General features: G+C 38.5%; 1 pseudogene; it reads right to left on the bottom strand.

Annotated features, from left to right (window-relative positions):
* Positions 1-16349, bottom strand: part of LOC150039400 (phosphatidylinositol 3,4,5-trisphosphate 3-phosphatase TPTE2-like) — a 28014-nt pseudogene extending 11665 nt beyond the window's left edge.
* Positions 16350-18401: the final 2052 nt, after the last annotated feature.

The following is an 18401-nucleotide window of genomic DNA, read 5'->3' as shown; positions in this document are numbered from 1 at the left end:
TTCATGCCAACAAATTTGAAAATCTAGAAGAGATGGACGGATTTCCAGCAAATATTGAAATAACCAAACTAAACCATGAAGATCTAAATCTACTAAACAGACCCACTTCAAGTAATGAAATAGAAAAAGCAATAAGAGTCTATAGGATTCTTTAAATACAGAATCATGTCATCTGCAAAGTGGGATAGACTATACTCCCAAGCTCCTTGAGCTGATTCAAAACTTAGGAAGAGTAGCAGGCTATAAAATCAACCCTCAAAAATCAACTGCCTTCCTTTACGCCAACAGTGAGAGGAACGAGGCAATAATCAGGAAAGAAACTCCTTTCACAATAGCTTCAAAAAAAATAAAGTACCTATGTTGTCTCTCATCTCCTGTGCTGTCCCTTGGTTATCTCATATTGGTATAGTATCTCACTTTGTTATCTGATATATTGAATTTATTTGTATTTGGGTATTTGAAATTTGATAGGGAAGGGGGGAAAACCAAGACGGGTGGGGGGTGTTGGGGGGGGAGGGAAACGGGTACCAAGACATGTGAAAGGGTATCTGGCAAATATCATGTAACCCTTTTACTAATTACAATAAAAAAATAAAAAATAAAAAAATAAAGTACCTAGGAATTAGCTTAACTAAGAATGTAAAGGACCTTTTTGACGAAAACTTTAAAACCCTAAAAAAGGAAATTAAAGCAGAACTAAGGAAATGGAAAAACCTCCCATGCTCCTGGATTGGAAGAATCAACATTGTGAAAATGACAATCTTGCCAAGAGCTATCTACAAATTCAACGCAATACCCATCGATATCCCAATGTCATTCTTTAAAGAAATAGAAAATGCAATCCAAAATTTCATATGGAATAATAAAAGACCCCGTATAGCAAAAACACTTCTTAGCAGAAAGAACAGCGCTGGAGGAATTTCATTTCCAAACTTTAGACTCTATTACAGAGCTATAATTCTCAAAACAGCTTGGTACTGGCACAGGAACAGGCCTGAAGACCAATGGAATAGAACTGAGGACCAAGATATTAAACCACAGACCTATGGCCACCTAATCTTTGACAAGGGAGCCAAAAAAATAGAATGGAAGAAAGACAGCCTCTTCAACAAGTTGTGCTGGCAGAACTGGTTAAGCACCTGCAGAAAACTAAAGCTGGATCCTTCGTTGTCACCTTGCAGTAGAATTAACTCCAAATGGATCAAAGACCTGGAGGTAAAAGCTGACACACTTAAAACATTACAGGAAGGAATAGGAGATACACTAGGCCTCCTTGGCACAGGTCGAAACTTTCTTAATAAGGACCAAGAATCACAACAAATCAGAGAAAGGCTGGATAAGTGGGACTGCATTAAACTGCAGAGCTTTTGTATGACAAAGGACATAGCTAGTAAACTAATCAGGAAGCCTACAGAGTGGGAGAAGATCTTCACCAACCAAACAACGGACAAAGGCCTCATATCTAAAATATATCAACAACTGAAAAAATTGAATCACTCCAAAACTAATCTCCAAAGTAACAACCATCCCATTAAAAAAATGGGCCAAAGACTTAAAGAGAGTCTTCTCTGAAGAAGAAACAAAAATGGCCTATAGATACATGAAGAAATGCTCAACATCTCTGGTCATAAAAGAAATGCAAATCAAAACAACTCTAAGATTCCACCTCACTCCAGTTAGAATGGCCAGGATCAGGAAAACGAATAACAACAGATGCTGGAGGGGATGTGGCCAGGAGGGATCACTACTACACTGTTGGTGGGAGTGCAAACTCGTTGAACCACTATGGAAAGCAGTGTGGCAGTGCCTCAAAAGGCTAAACATAGAACTCCCCTTTGACCCAGCAATTCCACTACTTGGCATTTACCCAACCATCCAGAAACAAGGACATACTAAATCCACTGGCACAACAATGTTCATTGCAGCACTATTCACCATAGCAAAGATATGGAACCAACCCAGATGTCCCTCAGTTGATGAGTGGATCAACAAGTTGTGGTATTTGTACACAATGGAATTCTATGCTGCTGTCAGAAAGAATGACATCACCCCATTTGTTAGGAAATGGAAAGACTTAGAAAAAGTCATATTAAGTGAAGTAAGCCAGACTCAAAGGAACTTAGGCTCAATGGTTTCCCTCATTCGTCATAACCAGTAGAAACCTTGGGCTCTACTAGCAGAGATCTGCAATAGAGCAAAATCTTGATACATAAGGCCATATAATGTGAAGCTAATTGAAAGGACCTCCAGGATATTGAAACAAAAGCCATATAATGAATAATTGTTGTCCTTAATGTACTATGTTGTCTCTCATCTCCTTTGCTATCCCTTGGTTATCTCATATTGGTATAGTATCTCACTTTGTTATCTGATATATTGAATTTATTTGTATTTGGATATTTGAAATTTGATAGGGAAGGGGGGAAAACCAAGATGGGAGGGGGTGTGGGGGGGGAGGGAAATGGGTACCAAGACATGTGAAAGGGTACCAATGTATGTGAATTAATGCACCTTCTATCTGGCAAATATCATGTAACCCTTTTACTAATTACAATAAAAAACAACAACAAAAAAAGCAATAAGAGACCTCTCATCCAAGAATAGCCCAGGACCTGAAGGATTCATAGCTGAAATCTATAAGGCCTTCAAAGAAGAGCTCACACCAATACTCCCCAAAATCTTCAATGAAGTTAAAAGTGAAGGCTCTCTACCAAACCCATTCTATGAAACCAGCTTAACCCTCATGTCAAAATGAGACAGGAACTCATCAAAGAAAGAGAACCAGAGACCCAGTTCTTTAATAAATATTGATGCAAAACTGCTCAACAAAATATTGGCCGATCAACTTCAACAACTCATCAAAAAATTATACACTGTGATCAAACAGGACTGATCACCGGGATCCAAAGCTGGTTCAATACATGCTAGTGGGTTAATATAATTCATCACATCAAAAGTAGCAAGGACAACAATCACATGATCATCTAAATAGATGTAGACAAGGCATTTAACAAGATCCAACACCCCTTGATGCAAAAAGTTCTGGAGAAAGTAGGAATCATGGAACATTCCTCAGTATAATCTTACATGACCACCCTACAAACTAGCATAAAAGTAAATGGAGAAAAGGTAAAGCCATTTCCTCTGAAATCAGGAATGATACAAGGATGCCCACTTTCTCCACTCCTGTTCAATACAGTATTAGAATTCCTAGCCAGAGCAATAAGGCAAGAGCCAAACATAAAGGAAATTGAAATAGGGAAGGAGGAAGTGAAACTTTCTCTCTTTGCAGATGACATGATTCTTTTTTTCCATACATCTTTTATTGTAATTGATAGAAGGGTTACATTATATTTATCAGATAAAAAGTGCATTACTTCACAAACTTTGATACCATTCTCATGTCATGGTCCCCATTTCCCTCCCCCATTCCCCCATTCATCTTGATTTCCTCCCTTCCCTATCCAATTTCAAATGACCAGTTAAGTATATATAAAATGTATCAGATAACAAGGTGAAATATTGTAATAATATGAGATAACCAAGGGACAGCAAAAGAGATGAGACATAACATGGTACATTAAGGACAACAATCACTCATTATATGGATTTTGTTTCTACATCCTGGAGGTGATTACTAGATTTTGTTCTATTGTAAATCTCTGCTAGGAGAACCCAAGGTTTCTACTGATTATGACAAATGAGGGAAACCATTGAGCATATGTTCCTTTGAGTCTGGCTTACTTCACTTAATATGATTTTTTCTAAGTCTTTCCATTACCTTACAAGTGGGACAATGTCATTATTTCTGACCTCAGCATAGAATTCCATTGTGTATAAACACCACATCATCTTGTTGATCCACTCATCAACTGAGGGACATCTGGTTTGGTTCCATATCTTTGCTATGGTAAATAGTGCTGCGATGAACATTGTTGGGTTCGTGGATTTAGTATGTCCTTGTTTCTGGACAATTGGGTAAATGCCAAGTGGTGGAATTGCTGGATCATGGGGTGATCTATGTTTAGTCTTTTGAGGAGCTGCCAAACTGCTTTCCATAGTGGTTGAACAAGTTTGCACTCCCAATAACAGTGTAGTAGTGATCCCTCCTGGCCACATCCCCTCCAGCATCAGTTGTTATTAGATTTCTTGATCCTGGCCATTGTAACTAGAGTGAGGTAGAATTTTAGAATTGTTTTGATTTGCATTTCTTTTATGACCAGAGATATTGAGCATTTCTTCATGTGTCTATAGGCCATTGTTATTTCTTCTTCAGAGAAGACTCTCTTTAAGTCTTTGGCCCATCTTTTAATGGGATGGTTGTTAATTTGGAGATTAGTTTTGGAGTCATTCAATTTTTTGAGCTGCTGATATATTTTAGATTTGAGGTCCCCAAAATACAAAACAAAACAAAACAAAATTAAACTAAATCATAGACAAGAATGCAAATATCACAGCAGAAATTACCAAGGTACAGAACATCATAATGGAATACATCTCTAACTTTATGCCAACAAATTTGAGGATCTAAAAGAGATGAATGAATTTCTCGCCAATATTAGCATACCCAAGCTGAACCAAGAAGACCTAGTCCAAATAAACGGACCTATGTCAAGTCCCGAAATAGAAATGGCAATAAGAGACCTCCCATCCAAGAAAAGCCCAGGGCCAGATGAATTCACAGCTGAATTCTATGAGGCCAGCAGAACAGAGCTCACACCAATACTCCTCAAGCTCTTCAATGAAATTGAAAGTGAACACTCTTCTGCCAAACTCATTGTACAAAGCCCCCCTAACACTCATCCCAAAACCAGATAGGGACTCATCAAAGAAAGACTCATCTCTTTGATGAATATTGATGCAAAACTGCTCAACAAAATACTGGCCAACCATCTTCAGCAACTCCTCAAACAATTATACACTACGAAAAAAAATTATACACTATGCTCAAACAGGATTCAGCACAGGGGTGCAAAGCTGGTTCAATAGATGCAAGTAAATTCCTATAATTCAACACATCAACAGGAGCAAGGGCCAGAATTCCATGATTGTCTCAACAGATGCAGAAGAGGCATTTGACAAGATCCAACACCCCTTTATGCTAGAAGCTCTGGAGAAACTAGGAATCCATGGAACATTCCTCAGTATAATAAAGGCTGTGTATGACAAACCCACAGCTAGCATTATACTTAGTGGTGAAAAGCTAAAGCCATTTCCACTAAATTCAGGAATGAGACAAGGATGCCCACTCTCTCCACTTCTCTTTAACATAGAATTCCTAGCCAGAGCAATAAGAAAAGAAGCAAGTAGAAAGGGGATCCAAACAGGGAAAGAGGAAGTGAAACTTGCCCTCTTTGCAAATGACATGATTATTTATTTAAAGAAATCTATAGATTCTACTTGCAAGTTGCTTGAGCTGATTTGAAACTTTGGCAAGGTAGCAGGGTATAAAATTAACCCTCAAAAATTAACAGCCTTCCTGTATACCAGCAAAGAGGGGATTGGGGCAGCAATCAGGAAAGCAACTCCATTTGCAATAGCCTCAAGGAAAATAAAATACATAGGAATTAATTAACTAAGAATGTAAAGGACATTTATAATGCAAACTTTAAAAACCTGAAAAATGAAATTTAAGCAGATCTGAAGAAAAGGATAAACTTCCCAGGCTCCTGAATTGGAAGAATTAACAACATGAAAATGGCAATCCTGCCAAGGGCTATGTACAAATTCAATGCAATAATCATCAATAGCCCAATGTCATTCTTTAATGAAATTGAAGAAGAAATCCACAATATCATATGGAATAATAAAAGACCCTATATAGCAGAAAGAGCAACTCTGAAGGAATATCCATATCAAATTTCAGACTCTATTACAAAGTTACAGTAATCAAAACAACTTGATACAGGCACAAGAATAGGGCAGAGGACCAATGGAATCAAATTGAAGGCCCAAAAATCAACGCACAAACCTATGGCCACTTAATCTTTGATAAGGGAGCCCAAAAAATAGAATGGAAGAAAGACAGCCTCTTCAACAAGTGATGCTGGCAGAACTGGTTAAGCACCTCCAGAAAATTAAAGTTGGTACCTTCTATGTCACCCTACACTAGGATTAGTTCCAAATGGATCTTAAAAACTTTACAAGAAGGAATGTGAGATACACTAAGTCCCCCTGGCACAGATCGAAACTTTCTTAATAAAGACCAAACAAGCACAAAAAATTAAATATAGCTAGGACAGAGGGGAATGCATTAAATTGTAGAGCTTCTGTAGGTCAAAGGACATAGGTAGCAGGTTAAATAGAAAGCTCACAGAGTAAGAGAAGATCTTCACTAATCATACAACAGACAAAGGCCTCATATCTAAAATATACCTATAGCTAAAAAAATGAATCATTCCAAAATTAAGCTCCAAAGAAATAACCATCCTATAAAAAGATTGGCCAAGACTTAGAGTCTTCTTGGAAGAAGAAATAAGAATGGCCTATAGACACATGAAGAAATGCTCAACCTCTCCAACCATAAAAGAAATGCAAATCAAAACAACTTTGAGATTCCACCACACTCCAGTTAGAATGGCCATGATCAAGAAATGCAATAACTACAGATGCTGGCTGGGATGTGGCCAGAAGGGATCATTACTACACTGTTGGTGGGAGTGCAAACTCGTTCAACCACTATGGAAGGCAGTGTGGCAGTTCCTCAAAAGGCTAAACATAGATCACCCCATGACCCAGCAATTCCACGACTTGGCATTTACCTAATAGTCCAGAAACAAGGACATACTAAAGCCACTAGCACAACAATGTTCATTGCCACAATATTTACCATAGCAAAGGTATGCAACCAACCCATATGCTCCTCAGTAGAGATTGAAACACCAAGATGTGGTATTTATACACAATGGAATTCTATGCCACCATCAGAAAGAACGACATTACACGATTTGTAAGGAAATGCAAAAACTTGGAAAAAATCATATTAAGTGAAGTACTGAAAGAAACATAGGCTCAATGGATTCCCATTTGTAATAATTAGTACACATCTAGTTTGCCCCTAGCTGAGGAACACAGTAGCTCAAATCCTACACACATAATGCCATATAGGATGAGGCCAAATTAATGGACTACCAGGACATGGAAACAACAGCTTAATTATAAGTGACTGTTATTGTAATGTATCATGTTCTTCTCTCTACTCTTGTGTTGCCCTTTGGTTAATCTCATATTGTTACAGTATCCCACTTTGTTACCTGGTATATTATCTAGATGTTTACTTTGTATTTGATATAGGAGGGGAAAAATCAGGGGAGGGGTTGGGCAGAGGGAAATGGGGACAAAAACATGAGACGGGATATAGATGTGTGAGAAGTTTGGCACGTTCTATCTGGCAAATATAACTGTAACCCCTCTATACATTAAATTTTTAAAAATAAAGTAGATAATCAGCTGAGCAAAGAGGTATACGCTATGGAACCAGAGAATCTCAAAAATGGGTTAAGAAACAACACAAATAGCAAGACAATACATTAACCTTTCCTAAAGCAGGACAAAGAGGGAGGTATGGTGGCCATTTCTGCCATTCAGCACACAGAGGCAAGGGCAGGAAGATAACAAGCTTGAGACTATATAGGGAAATCCTGACTCAATCAAAACCAAACAAATGCTCACAAAACACAAAGCCAGCCAGCCGTAGTGGCTGTATTACTAGCTATTCAGATATAGACAATGGGGAGGTTTGTCATTCAAGGCAAGCCCAAATCTATACAAGAATTCTTCTCAAGTAAAAAGTAGAGCATCACAGTATGTATCCATGAACCCAAGTGTGTGAAAAAGTTAAAGAGGGTCACAGTCTAGGCCTTTCTGGATTCAGGATGAAAAGTGAGAACCAATGTGAATAATGACTAAAGCAAACAGGTATGAGGAATGTAAGTGGCTCCAGTAGTAAAGGGCCCCAGGACGTGTGAGGCCTTGGGTTCCGACCATATTAATGCCAAGAAACAATACAAAATCACCCCACGCTCCCAAGAATCAAAAGGCAGTGTGGTAGGACACAGTACTTGGAAAGACATTTCTGAAAACGAAACCTTAAAGTGGCCAACAGATTTGTGAAACAATTCTCAATGTCACTAGGTAACAGGGAAGAGCATCTTAAAAGCCCAAGGCGAGAATGCATTTGTTAACTAGCTTCATTCAGCATTCCACATTGTATATAAATAGGAAAGTATTACATTTACATGATACATAAGTGCAGCACTGTCAGCTAAAGAAGAAAAAGGCATCACTGCAAATGAGATACAAATGCAATACCATCCTGAAGTTGAACACTGTTTGGGGGAGGCAGGTATACATGGGTAAACCAAAATGGAAGAAACCCATATAATCAGCAATTAAGGGAAGTAGCTCATTGTCCTCCCTTCTTTATATTAGTTTTTCCTTTGTTCTTCCCTCCCCTTCTCTATTTTCCTTTTAGTATTCTTTGCTTCTTTCATCCTTTAAACACAATATTAATATGTTAGCAATGATGAATCTATCTGAGGAGTAGCAGTAGGTATCTTCCTACTGCCTGTCAATATTTATTCTCAACTATCTTTTTACAAAGGAGACAGAAAGGAAAGCATCATTACCTTTTCCACCTTTGCAGTGAATTATGATGATGTTGTGAGGATCCTTGGATAACCAGGCAATGACTTCTTTAGCAAATGAAACCATCTCTCTGGTTTAACAAAAATTTTTAGTTAATTAAAATTCATTCCCAAATTTCAAGCCCAGTGAATTTAGTGCTTTTCTGACCATCCGTGTGGCATCAGACTTACTCAAGAGTGGGGACATTGTGATCCTCTATCATTATTCTATGCACACAGTGATGAAAATACTTAGGGTCATAAGACCGTTCGCCTGAAAGAAATGAGATATGTGTCAGAGCTGTATGCCTACTGACATGAAAGTTAGGAACGAAGTTTAAAATTTCTCTTAGGAATTCTTATCTCCTTTCCATTGTTCTAAAAGGATTTTTAACATCACCAGCACAGGCAGACCAGTGGACAAAAAAGCCAAAGAGACATGAAGGACATTAGGGACAGATTCGTGTCCTTAAAGACTTTTTCATCCCAAGTAATTTAAAATCAACTCATGCTTCATATTCCTTACCTTTAACCTTCTAACAGAGAGATTATTCGATCTTCTAGACTGCATATCCTATCATCCTGCATTCTGCTTATTCTATCTTCTAGACTGCTTATTCTATCATACTACATAGGTACCACTAAGCAGAGGTTAATGATGCTGTCTAAATGCTCAGTCCCTGAAAATATCATTAAATGTTTATTCTGACAATAAAATGCAATAAAAATGTACCTAAAAATCATGATTGGGAAATCAGGGGACAGTGAAAGGGAGACAAAAACATGAGAAGGGGTATCACGGTTTGAGAAGTAATGTAACCATTACCTAAAAAAATCTAACTGCAACCCTTCTATACATTAACCCTAAATAAAGTACAAAAAAAACCCACACCACCATAAAAAAATCTAGACAGGTGTTAATGTCTAGACAGGAGAAAAACTGAAGACAGACACAGCAGAGAAACTGGGGGCACATTCTTCTCTTTCTTCTGTTTTCTTTTGCCGTTTCTCATCACGTGCCTTGTTCTCATCACCAACACTTTCTGGTGGATCATGGAACATACTTGCTGAATTGTCTGTGATACAATCTGGCATTAAAGGCAGGAAGAGTTGATTGAGCATAAGAGCAGATCTTTCCTGAGCACTTCCTCTGTAAGTCTGCCTCTTCGCTCTCACTGGCCCATCTATTTCTTAGGGAATGTTGTGCTGCCAAGCTCACTTTTCCTACTACACAGCACCAGCGCAATACAGAGATTTCTGATCTGACTTCTTACTACGTAATATTTACAATTAAATGAAAGATACCCAAGGTGACTTTCTTACATATCTACAGTAGCAAATATATTAAAGTGATATACATACTACAAAGGTTGTATACAAAATAATGCTCAGGATGTCTGGTGTTGAAGAAACGAGCCACTTCCTAAAAAAGATAAATACATTCATAAACTATATTGTTGAAGGCGGCTCCTTTGTACAACTACATAAAGATACTAGTAAAACATGCTCTCTACTTTGGAAAACGCTCTTGTCACAGCTTTAATCTTCTGATTTTCTTCTTCTTCAAGTCTGCGAAATGCTTCTTTTGATCTAAGAGTATACACTAGCTCCCCCCTTGTTCTGAAGGACAAAGCAGCCAAACATTCATGCCTTCTAATCCTTGTCTATCTCCAGATAGACCCTCAGATTAAACAGGAAGGTGCTGGAGGCATTAAGGTAGGCATGTTAAATCTGTCCAAGTCTCAGTCTGAATGACCTGCCCTTAGCCTTTGTCTCTGGAGGCCTGGCCAGTGTTTATAGTTCTGGATTTTTCTCTTCAAGATGACAAGAAAAGGCATCGTGTTTGGAAAGCAGTCTGCCTTTTGCAGTTTTATAAATCCTGTTCTTCCTGGATCCCTAGATATCTATGAAGTGACTACAAGAGAGCATGGCTAAGATCAAGAACACATTGTATTTTCCAGCAAAAGTAGCTTTTACTTGACTTAGGGGCAAAGGGACATGGTCTGACTGCATACAGAAGTGGCCAGACTTGTTGATGCTTCCTCACTGTGTTTGTTTCTCCAGTAACTGTGGCTGTGTTCCACGCATCTGCACTCTGACCCTTTTCTTTCTATATTCAGTGTTGTTCAAAATACAATGCTGAAACCTTCTTCCCTTTGAAGGACAAGCAGGAACATATGACCTGATTAGCCTCCTCAGGAATTAAGTTTGTTCAGTGTTATGTTTATGATGTACAGATCAACACAAAGTACAATGTTTACTCTCATTGTTTTCAAACTCAAATATTTAAAGTCATATGAGCTATAAAATGTCCCCTCAAAAACTTCCAGCTGCCAAATTTACATCTCTTCCTCCAGCTTTATTTTGTCATAGTTGCATGTTTTCCTTTCTACCAAATGGATTTGCAGAATATAATGCATTTCATGACACTTTGGAGCAGTATATAACACTATACTTTCTGTGCGTGCATTTTCCATAGATCCATAAATATTAATCCTATTTTTAAAAGAACAATCAGGGCACAAAACTAGAATTTCTTTTGCTGGTAGAAACTCAGTTACAAAAGACCTACCATATGATTCTTCTATGAGAAACTCAAGAAACATTAAAACTGATCTATGGCAATCAAAAATCAAAAGAACACTTTCAGTGTTTAAAAAGTGATTATAAATGCCAGAACATAGTCAACAATTTGATAGTGGTGTTCATTGCATGCCCTCATACATAATTGCGTTAACAGACAAATGTAAGATGAGGGCAATGTGGAGTCTGCATCAGTAAAGGTTTATTTATATAAGCATGCATTACATAATGATGGTTTTTCAGTTAAACACCAATTGTTTTTTTGTTGTTGTTGTTTTTTGCCAGTCCTGGGATTGAGCTCAGGACCTAAGCACTGTCCTAGGACTTTCTCAAGGCTAGAGCTCTACCACTTCAGCCTCAGCACCACTTCCGGCTTTTTTCTAGGTATGTGGTACCGTATTGTTCTTTATTGATACATACGGAAGAATAAATGTCATGCAGATTACTAAGTATCACATGAGATTTTGAGACACACACATGTATATGCGTATACACATACAAAAACACATACATACATGTACATAAATCAGGTTTAATACAACTATTATGTCAAGCATTAGATAACATCATAGTGAAACTTTAAAATCCTTTCTTCTTTAATAATATATAACACAATGCTGTTGTGTGTAATCAATCTACTGTGTAACAGCTCAGCGAAAAGTTACCTCTTATGTCATTATAATCTCTTGCTCATTGATCAACCTTTGTCCAAACCTTCCTCCTTCTGACTCACCCAAGTTTCTGATATTCACTAGTCTAGGCTCACCTTCATTGAGATCAATGTTTTTTTATTTCACATATTCCATACTTGCCATTTGGCTTATTTGATTAACATATAACTTCTCCTTTTGTGTTATTGACAAAGACAGTTGTTTGCAGGAGTAAACAATGCACTATCATGTAGAGGTGCCACAACATTCATCTTGGAATGGAAACTTAAGAGGTGGATTTCATCCCTTGGCTATTCACTGCTGAGCAGTGAGCTTTTAACCAGGGGTACATATGTCTCTGCCACATAATGTTCTCTTTAAGTCGCATCAATACCCAGTCGAGGTATGATTGGATCCCAAGATCATTGAAGTGTGATTTGTTTGAGAATCTTCACACTGTTTTCTTGAATGTCTATGCTAATTGATATCATCAATAGCTTGCCATGGGCCATCTTTCTCCACAAGTTTACTAGCATGTGTTACCTCTTAACTATTCAATAATTTTCATGCTTGTGGAATGTTGCAGTGCTATCACATTGTGGTTTCCACCTGCATTTTTCTGATGATGAGTGAGGTTCTACATTTTCTCTTACACTATTTTTTTTACCAATCTTGGGGCTTGAATTCAGCGCCAGGTACTCTCCTTGGATTTTCTCAAGGCTAGGGCTCTACCACTTGTGCTACAGCACCACTTCTGGCTTTTTCTGTGAATGTGATCCCAAGGAATGGAACCCAGGGCTTCATGCATACTAGGAAAGCACTCTCCTACTAGGACTTGCTCGCTTGTCTCATAAGAGTTGTGGAGCATTTATTATTTGCCTTGTGTGGGGAAAGAGACCTGTAGTCCTGAGGCTATGCTTGGATAACTGATGCCCAGCTTACACAACAGTACTCTTATGGGATGAAGCTGCTGAGAATTCCAGGAACTTACTTCAAGTACATTCATTGATGTTCACACACTGAGTGATCACCCATCAGAGCATTTCCTGTCATTGACCACTGAATGTAAATACGTTATATATGAACCCATACACAGATCTCCAATTATATTTCATTAAGGAAAAACAGTAGGAATTACTACAGGAATTCACTGTATGTGAATACATACATACATATATCCCTAACCCCAAATTTTATGTGCTTTCTTAGTAAGGAGCTTCAAGGGGCTTAAAATTAAGTTAGTCACTTACAGAGCCAAAAGTGGGATTTCCCTTTTTTAATTATCAGGGAATCTATGTGAAAGAACATATATATTTTTAGACATGGCTTTCTTCTCCCTAAAAGACTACATATGGGGACACAATTCCTCTCATCCTGTGATGGAGCCTATTTTCTGATCCTTGAATCCAGACTGCTTTTGTAATTCATTTTTGTCTTAGCTAATGAATTCAAGGCCACTCACACTCACTTGAAGACTTAGTCTTAATGTAATTACACTCATTTGCTTGCTGTTCCTAAGGCCATCTCAATGGTCCCCAAGATCTAGCTGCCTGGGAGAAGAGACATAATAACAGAGAGGCAATCAGAAAAGCCAATTCAGATTAGCCAGTCCTCAGAGGAGCGGCAACTGATCAGAGATGCCCAGATCAGCCCAGTGAAGTAGCCAGTCCTGTACCTAATCATTGGAACCACTCCATTAAGCCCCATCCAAATGTTCAAACCACTCTATCTTGAGATAAGTCTAGGGAGGTGATTTTGTGGCAGAGCGTTTGACTTGCATGCAAAAACACTGAGTTGGATTCCTCAGGACAACATAAAGAGAAAACACCAGAAGTGGCAGTGTGGCTCTACTGGTAAAGTGCTAGCCTTGAGCAAAAGAAGCTCAAGGACAGTTATCAAGTTCTGAGTTCAAGCCCCAGGACTGACAATACAATACAAAAGTAAATAAATAAGTTATGCAATATCATAATATCCTTAGGCTCAACAGGAACTTAGTGTTTGAAGCCGTCTTCCCTTAGCAAACCTGACCTCATGGATAATGAACTTGTTCTCTGGGATTTTAGAAGATTAAGGTCTCTTTCTCTTGGATGCTTAGATAGCTAACAAAACTGAATAAATAATAAGTGAAATTTTAATGGAGCCACTTGAAATTGCATCGTATTTACTGTCTAACCACCAGGGAGTCTTGGTTTGAAATGAATGAGATTACCTGTGCCCAGATGTAATCTACCAATATATTACCATAACACAGTAGCCTATGAAATCATTGAGAAAAATACTTTGAGAGTATGGAAAGGAAGGAAGGAAAGAAGAAAGAAGAGAAGGTAAGCGAGACAGAGAAAGGAAGAAAGAAGAGAAACAAAAAAGAAGAGAGAGAAAGCAAAAAAGCTAGGCATTTTTGGCTCAATCTTGGAAATCAGCTATTCAGGAGGCAAAGATCTGAGGAACATGGAAAGACTTCATCTCAATAAATGGCTTGGTACAATGGTATACAAGTAGAAGAACTGTAGCTCAGAAAAGCTGGGACAGAAAGCAAGAGCCTACCTTGAAAATAACAATTACATAAAAAGTGCTAGTGGTGTGGCAGAAGTAGGAGAGCCTCCCAAGCAAGCAAGAGACTGAGTTCTTTTCCCAGAACCACCAAAGAAGCCAACGCAGTAACAAATCAAAAACAAAAAGCAGAAACCAATGTGCCTTAGATAAAAAACATTGTAGTTTGGGAAAATCAAAGGGAATATTCTTACTTCAAAGGAAAATGTGGATTAAACATAAGTCAATCACATGACAAGTTTCAAAAAACAGTACTATAATTAAGAGAAGTCAATCAACAGTTAAGTTTCACAAACCAGTGATGTAAGTTAAATCTAGGTCAAATCCATCCTTGGCATATCGTCTCTTATTGCCAGACACCTGGGAGGAACAAAAATGCTGAAGCTGTAAAACAGAAGTCAACCACAAAGAATTTGATATTGCTACCTAAAACTTTTACCAGGATGGGAAGCAAACATGTCCTGCCCACTTACCAGTCTTCTGATTAATTTTTCTAGATGTCTTTTCTGAGTTGCAAGGTGAAAGATCCTCATAAGTGTTATCAGCCTCAGAAGCCGAAAGAATACAATCATTCTAAAAATTTATAGATACATACTTTTAGTTCAGAAAGAGAAGAGTTCATCAATACATACGTTTAAATCTGTGTACATATGTTACATTGCTCTGCACCACCCCCATGGCCTCCACGTTCTGCTCTAGTGCTCTAACAGTCAGCTATACCCCTCATCCCAGAGGACACTGGGTAACATATGGACATACTTGGTGGTCACAACCAAATGGATGCAGGTGCTAATCACATCTAGGACTGCTGCTAAACACCCTACAATAAATATGAATCTAGGAAGAATGATAGGATGTTTTTGTCCTCTCTTCCCTACCCAAGTAATAACTATCTTCTCAAAATATCAGTAATGCTAAGATTGAGAAATTACTGTCTGGACAAACAGTAATGAGTTCATTCAGATTTATAGACTATTTTAGTTTTCATCTTCCCCCCAAATGAACTTTGATTGTTTGTACATTGGTGTTATTCCTTTTAGTAACAGAGGCTCCCTACAGCTAGTACATGCATATCAGGCAGGGAACAGGTTGCAATACTTCCCAACCATACTGGCTGGTGTTTCTCCTCCATTCAGAAACACAAAGGTGTGGACATGTGCAACAAGATTCATTTGGCAGAACTGCTTCAACCATGGTTCACAGATCCCAGAGTTTCCAATTCAGTCGTCCAGGGTGGAGGCTGATATGTTCTTTCTTTCTTTCTTTCTTTCTTTCTTTCTTTCTTTCTTTCTTTCTTTCTTTCTTTCTTTCATCTTTTCTTTCTCTCTTTCCTTCTTTCTTTCTTTCTTTCTTTCTTTCTTTCTTTCTTTCTTTCTCTCTCTTTCTTTCTCTTTCTTTCTTTCTTTTTTCTTTCTTTCTTTCTTTCTTTCTTTCTTTCTTTCTTTCTTCTTTTCCTCCTTCCTTCCTTCCTTCCTTCCTTCCTTCCTTCCTTCCTCATTTCTTCCTTTCTATCTTTCTTTCTGAAAAACGCACTTTATTGGGAAGCAGAGTGCTGCACAGCATAGACAACAGAGATTGCCAGATGTGAGACCTACAAGCCACATTTCCTAAGACAAAGGGGAATTTTTAGTAAAATCATCTGACCCATGGTTTCCACTGGGCAGGCACTAATGGCTTCCCAGTGGAGAGCCAGGAAAACTCCCATCACTTTCCTGAGGCAGTTGTGGTTCCTAGAGATAGAGCCCCTCAGGTGTGCCTTCTTGTTTTGAATAAACAAGGTTTTCTTTAGATTTTTTGAAGTCTACATTTGTTACTTTAATTCTGTGTTCCCTCAAGTCCATCAGCCCAGCTTCCGTACAGATTGCCTTATTGTTGTCCCCAGAGAGATCATCTTTGCCCTGATCAAGTCATCTAGAGTCACGTTGTCTGCCAGGACAGTCATGCTTTTATGAATGTAGAAGGTGAGCTTATTTTTTTTTCTCATCTGGCAGGGGGAACTCAATCTTTCTGTCAATGCAGCCTGGTCTGATCAGTGCTGGATCCAAAGTTTCTATCTGGTTTGGGGCCATGATCACTTTCACATCCCCCCTTGAATCAAAACGATTCAAGTGGCTTAACAGCACCAACATGGTTCTCTGAACTTCTCTCTCACCTCCAGAGTCCAAATCTTACATTCTGGTGCCAATGACATCAATTTAATCAATAAACACAATGGATGGTTCGTGTTCTTCTGCAACTCGAAACAATTCCCATACAAGTAGGGGCCCGTTGCCTAGGTGCTTTTGAATAAGTTGTGAGCCCACCAATCTCAAGAAAGTGGCCAATGTTTCATTTCCTACTGCTTTAGCCAACAGTTTTACCTGTGCCAGGTGGCCTATAGAGAATGATGGGTGTTTTATACCAATCTCTTCATAATATTCAGGATGAGTGAGCAGCAATTCCTCAGATTCCTTAATATACTGGATTTGGTTGTCTAAGCCACCCATATCTGCATATGTCTCCTGGGGAGCCTCTCCATCTTCATCACTGTGACCAGGGGGACCGTGTCATCCATTAGCATCCCTATCACCGCATGCACTTTGTGGTTGAGCAGGACTGAGCAGCCTGGTTCCAGCAGGTTCTTGTCCAGGATGGAAAGGATGATGACACAGTGCTCAGAGCCCACAGATGTGGACACCATGGCACAAATGTCATCAGTGATCCTCTTCCAAGGTGCCTACCGACATCAGGGTCCCCCCCAGGTCATCCACCTTCCATCTTTCCTCCTCTTGCTTTGCTTCTAATAGCTTCATTTGTTCCTTATTTCTAAGAAATTCTTCTTCCATGAGAAGATAATCTTTAATTATCTCTAACTTCAGTTATTTCAAGCGACACTGAGTTTAAGGTGTCACCAGTAGCAGTTTGCTGGCAGCATCTGGTCACTTCATTTTCTTCTTCTATTTCTCCACTCTAGTTGGTACAGGTGCTTCATATTTCCTTTTCTTGTCCTTATCATCCTTCTTGCTACCTCTGGCCATGACCACGACTCTGACTCCGATCCATCTTGATTCAGCTGCTGTAGCTGCTACCTCAAGTGTTGTCTTGCTACCAAGGTCTCAAGTGGTGTTGAGGTTGCCCATTGAAGGACCATATGGATTGAGGTTATTTTCAAGATCCAAACCCTAGCCAAAGCAATATTTACTTGGGGATCACACTGGACCTCTCAGAAATTTTGGTAAGAAAGAATCTATTTCTTTGACTTCTAATGAATATAGCTAAAAGCCTCCTAACATTAGCCCTCCAATGTACATTGGTATTTTTCTATCTCATTTAGGGAAAGGGAGATAGAGACAGAGGCAGACACAGACACAGATACAGACAGACAGCCACACCCATACACATATTACTTAGTAATCCCTTACTGCTTTAACTTTGCCTTAACATTCTTCGTTTTACCAAAGTGCCATTGCAAAAATCCATTATCTGGGTTGCCATATACGTGATTTCCTGGTTTCCATCGGCTATTTTTTAGAGAAGTATAACTAGAGCCACTGAAACTTCATACATGTTCAAGTCAATACACTTGCAATATTAGGAAAAGCAGATTAGTAGATCATCAAGGGGGGATTTCAAAATGATGTTCCAGTTCCTATATCCAATGGAAGTACTTTAGTGAAGACACCTTTAACTGGCCTTAAATGCTGTCTTTTTTTAGATCTCAAGGGTATGAAAATGTATCATTTTCTCTTCATTTGTTCTTCCATTTTTGTGTTACATTCCCTTGAAATCAGGTTATTACACTTGCTAAGTAGGCCTCTACCACTCAATCCATGTCATCTTCCCTAATATTTTATTTTCAAAAAATGTATCAGGTTCAGAACTTAAACAGAAATCAGTTCAATATACACAATTGAAGACAAGAATAAGTACAAATTAAGGAACAAATGAAAGAAAAGTGTGACAGTTAAGTCATGGGCTTCCTACCTTTGGATATCTTTAAAAAATGTAGCATTAA

This window comes from Megascapheus bottae, unplaced genomic scaffold (assembly GCF_031878675.1).
Source record: "Megascapheus bottae isolate mThoBot1 unplaced genomic scaffold, mThoBot2.hap1 HAP1_SCAFFOLD_40, whole genome shotgun sequence".
Classification (NCBI taxonomy): domain Eukaryota; kingdom Metazoa; phylum Chordata; class Mammalia; order Rodentia; family Geomyidae; genus Megascapheus; species Megascapheus bottae.
The sequence above is the reverse complement of the archived record's forward strand: the minus strand, read 5'-3'. Positions and strand labels throughout refer to the sequence as shown.